At 35.4% G+C, this 5,219-nt stretch overlaps 1 pseudogene; it reads right to left on the bottom strand.

Moving 5' to 3' along the window:
* Window positions 1-757: 757 nt before the first annotated feature.
* Window positions 758-5,219, bottom strand: part of LOC117175529 — a 6,326-nt pseudogene continuing 1,864 nt past the window's right edge.

The following is a 5,219-nucleotide window of genomic DNA, read 5'->3' as shown; positions in this document are numbered from 1 at the left end:
TTGAAAAAATTATATATTTGAGAATCCTTTGAATACTATAAATTTGTTGCATGACAAAATGTAATTTTTTATTGTCCATTATATTTCTTGTGATCAAATTTTGAATTTTCGATTTTTCAAGAAAATTTAGAAAGTTGTTCTGTTAATCTTCTAGGACATTCAACAAGAAACATTTTTATTCTCTTGACTTTTTTACCTATCGTGCGTTATTCTGCTTAAAATGTTCATTTTCGTGTGTTTTTTGGAATTTTCTAAGAGCTATAACTGGTCATTTTTGGTTTCATGAAAAAAACTCATTAGGACAAATTGTCCGTCTTTTTGAATACTATAATTATCTGTACAGAGACCATTAGTTTAAGACACTAAAAAAGCGTACCAAAGGCGCAAAAACCTTTTTTTCAAGTTCAGAGGGTCTCAAAATGTGGATCTTTTGCCAAAGCGGGGATAGGGCAGGGGGTAAATTTTACACAAATCTAATATATTCGCTCATGATAATGTAAAAAAATGTTGTTATGACTTTTGGTAATGACAAACTATTAAAAATTATTAAATTTATCAGCAATTAAATTATGAACATAATTGATTTGTAATTAAAAAATAAGTTTAAATATTTTTTTACTATTCATATAGATAAATCATAAAGTAGAGTACGTAACTAAATAATTCGACTGGGAAATTTTTGAAAAATAATATATTATAAAATCTGTATAAAATTCCGTGAATGAAGAACACACCTTATTATGTTTGAAGTTGTCAATCATCTACATAGAGGAATGTGTGAAGTAGTAGTTAGAAATAAGAAAATATACAGTACAAATCCTACGTAGAAAATTTAAAATGAATAAAGTACAGATAATGCGTACAGAATTACTTACCTTGTTTCTACTTGCCAGTCTTTAAGAGACAGAGAATTTAGAAACAACAATTGTTGCAGATGTTCGGGAGAAAGTCGGCTCCTGTAGTCTGATAAAATAATACCAGCCTTTGAGAATAATCTCTCAGAAGGCACTGACGTTGCAACAATGGCCAAGTATCTTTTGGCAATAATGCGGAGAGTCTGGTAAACTGATTCGACACTTAACCAATAATTGATTGGGTTTTCCCTGCGATTCAACATTGGTTGATCCAAATAGTGCTTTAAATCCGTTGGCATATCGTCATTCTCTCGCGAAGCATTTGCCCTATTTACAGTCTTAACTTTGAGAAGGTCATTGTGAACCGACCACAGGCCATCGTCTTCGTTTGGTGTTTCCAAGTCAGTTTCAGAAACTTCGGAATTGGATGCATTCGTCTGATCAAATTCTTACACCCATGTTGAAATACGTTTGCTCGCATTTGCACACGCTAAGGGCTGATTAAAATGTAGTTTCTTAAACCTGGGATCGAGGAGAGTCGAAGATGCCATAAGCGAATTGTTTTCCACTTGTCCAAATCTCGCTGAGATAGAGTTTTGAAGGCGATCAACTAAAGCAATTGCAGTTTGCGTTTTTAGAGTTTCTCTGATTTTCTGATTTTTGCTTTTCAAACAGTTGATCATTGGAATGACTTTGCTAGCCGTGACAAATCGCTCCCCACAAAGTTCAGTTGTCACTTTTTGAAGTGGCTGCAGTACTGTCATAATTTCATTGGCTAATTGCAACTCGGATACAGTTAACATTTCAGGTGAATCCGGCATACTCAATAAAACCGATTCAACTTCAGTGGCGAGTCTTATAAATCTACGCAATATCTCAAAGATTGAATTCCATCGTGTTTCAACACTTTGGATTAATTTTATATCGGTAAGCTTTCGCAACGCATCGGCAGCAGTGTTTGACTGTTTAAAAAATTTGACTATTCTTTTAATTTTCAAGCATAGCGATGTGGCATCTGCGAAATTTAATGTGTCCTCAGTGACTAAATTTATCGAATGTGCAAAACAAGCAATATGTCTTGAAGAACCAAAGGTATCTCTAACTGCTTTTTTATGTTTGATGCATTATCAGTCACTACAACGACTATTTTCTCGTCAGCGATGTGCCAGTCCTCTAAAATTGTCCTCATCCACCCACCTATGACTTCCGAGGTGTGTCGCTCCGTCATTTCCGTGACGCCAATCGTGGTGGATTGCAATTCTCCTTCAAATTCGTAATGAATTGTCATACCTAAGTAGCTGACAGTGTTGTGCACATCGGTCCACAAATCCGCCGTCACAGAGAGATATTCAACTTTCTCTAATTTTCGTTTTTCACATGCTGATAGGTATTCATATTTCTCCTCTATTTGTCTCGTGACCGACTTTCTTCCAGGTACAGTATATAGTGGAACAGTAGTTTTCATCAGATTCCTAAATCCTTCATTGTCGACCGTCTGGAAAGGCAAATTGTCTTTGACAATGAAGAACATAATGGCATTAGTGATTTCCCCAGCTTTTTTTCCTCCATCTATAGAGATAAATATTGTAAATTTCAGTTCACAGGTACTATAAAGTTTGAGGGGGAAGGACCAACAATGGTTTTTTTGGTCTCAGAATCAGAAAACAATTTTTTTTTTTCGAACCAGAATCTCAAAAACACGCATGTTTACCGTTGAAATTGATTTTTCGAGTATACAAAAATGAAAAACCTTTCAAAGTTTTTATTTTTTATCGTATCGAAGAATTAATTTATTCAAATGTTTTATGTGTAATAAATTTTTGCTGGATTAAAGGAAAACTAATTTGAACCTTTTTGAATTTCTAGTTAAAAAAAAACATATTTCTGCTTCTAGGGCTAAAGAAGCCTTCATTGATCTTTCTCCTTTTGGTAGTTTCTTAGTATCCTAAAAGCCATATCCTCAAAATTCAAGTTTTGTATATTAATTAAAACATGTCTAATTAAATAATTAATTTTTGGAATCTTAAAATTGGCTTCCGATGTAGAGACTTCATTTGAAATCTCTGAAATATAAGCTTAAAAAAGTTGTTACCTGTAAAAGACTTTATGTTTTCAAAACTGTTGTCAATCGTTGGCTGAAGTACAGATTGTCTTCCAGTAAAATGAAATCTGCCTTTCAAGTCTGTCAAACTAGGTGCTGGTGATGGTGAGGCAGAAATAGATTCAGATAGGTCCATGGACATAGTTGAGGTACTCGGTGACAGAATTGAGGACTAATTTTGAAAATAAACAAAAGTGAACAAATTATGCATCAAAATAACTAAGCGATACATGTTGTTGTAGTAAGATATTGAATTACCGAATTCTTCGGTTGTTTAGGGTTAGAAGCCTGCCCATTGATGGTCTTACTTGTACCCAAAAACAATTTCACTTCGTCATTTGCTGCGTGATTTCGCGACAGATGATTTCTGAGATTAGTCGTACCACCACCTTTTCCGCCAGACTTCACTCCTCTATTACAAATTTTGCATTTCGCATGTCCACCATCAGGTGATTTTATAAAAAATTTCCAAATCGGAGATATATTTACTTTAGGCACTGCAAAAAATGTTGTCTTTACATTTCGGTAAAAGAAATAAAAGCAATGAAAAAATTTATTTTGCATCTCAAAAATATAATGCGAATCAAGGTGTATTATGGGCACAAAAAAAAGATAGGTTTCAGGGAAAAATATCTAATAATAACTATTAAGAATTGCAATATTATTGAAGGTATCGATTGCGGAAGAAAATATTATTTTTGATGGCCTTTTTTTTAATAAAATTGTTTAAAGCATCATTTCTTGAAAATTTCGGTCATTAAGGCTTTTTTTAATGGATAATGTGTACTTTCGGAAAATCAGTTTTATAAAAAAGGATGTTGTCTTATACAAACAATAACGTCATTAATAATATTGAAGTTCTTGAGAGTATGGATCAATATCATAATAAAATATACGGTTTCTAATAACTATTTTTTCGATTTAAATAGGTTAAGTGAGGTTACGTCCGACACCATAAAAAACTGTAAAGTGTACTACCACACGCACGAACAAATATACTAACTTTTTGTACTGTTTTATGAATAATACCAATTCCAAGTCAGCCACCAATAATATTCAAATCATATCTTGAAAGACGCAGGTCATAAGGAGATAGTATGAAAATGCTGTGAGGAAAAGGGAAGACATTCAATATTCAATGCATTTGCATGATATACAATTATAACAAAACCATGACATGTTAAAATATCGTAGAGCAGATGAAAAAAATATACCTGCAATAAATGTTAAAATTTAGTACGTACCAATTTATTGATCCAATATCAATTAAAATTTTTAGTCAATACAAGAGTGCACGTTTCGGCAAAGTATTATTATTGCATATTGCATGCCACTGCACTGCTCTCAGGTTGTGCCACCAGCAAACAAAGAGGAGCTGTTTCATTAGTCCTCCTGTTAGTGACCAATTAGTCCTAGCAGAAAGGCCAATCAAATGGCTTTATCGCGTTTTCGTCTGCAACTGTTATTTAAGTAACTGAATCTGTGTCTGAGATGTGAATCATCCTTTATAGTCTGGACTGTGTAAATCGTAAACTAGATATGGTTTGTTTTGATGTTACAATTTGAAAAAATGTGATGGGTGAAAACAAAGAGATGATTGAACTTCAAAAGGTAAAAAAATCGGTATGTCTATTCATAGGGTAAAGAATCGATTCACCAAAAAATCGAATAGAAAAGAATCGATTCAAAAATCGATTTTTTGGTCCGAAAAAATCGATTTTTTCAAGAATCGAACCAGAATCGAACACCCCTAGCTGGAAGTCGGTTTGCGGAATACTGTTGAGAGCCTTTGTCGTCGCCGCTTGAAAATGTTCGCACAAGGAAATACGCGTGCAGTATGCTGGAAGCAGCTCACGCACGAGCCGCCCGTGTATGTACACAGAGTACCAACCAATCATGCGCGATCTGTCGCGCTGCTGCGGTGCGAGCTGGCTACCTACCGTTCACATTTCGGACCGCCGCTCGAAACGCAAAAGTTGTCGACGTTGCCAATTTGTTTCGAGTGCCGGACCGATAGGTGAACGCTACATAGCCAGCTCGCAGCGCAGCAGTGCGACAAATCGCACGCGATTGGTTGGCGGTCTAAGCGTGTGCAGGGACAGTCCGTGCGTTAACCGTTTCCAGCATACTGCAAACGTATTTTATTGTGCGAACACCTTTAACCCCCTTGATGGAGTCGAATCAATGTCCTTTGAGCTCTCTTTTCTTTCGGGGAAACAAGAAAAAATCAGGTGGAGTCAGGTCTGGGTTGTGGGGGGGGGGGG

Source organism: Belonocnema kinseyi, chromosome 6 (genome assembly GCF_010883055.1).
Source record: "Belonocnema kinseyi isolate 2016_QV_RU_SX_M_011 chromosome 6, B_treatae_v1, whole genome shotgun sequence".
NCBI lineage: Eukaryota > Metazoa > Arthropoda > Insecta > Hymenoptera > Cynipidae > Belonocnema > Belonocnema kinseyi.
The sequence above is the reverse complement of the archived record's forward strand: the minus strand, read 5'-3'. Positions and strand labels throughout refer to the sequence as shown.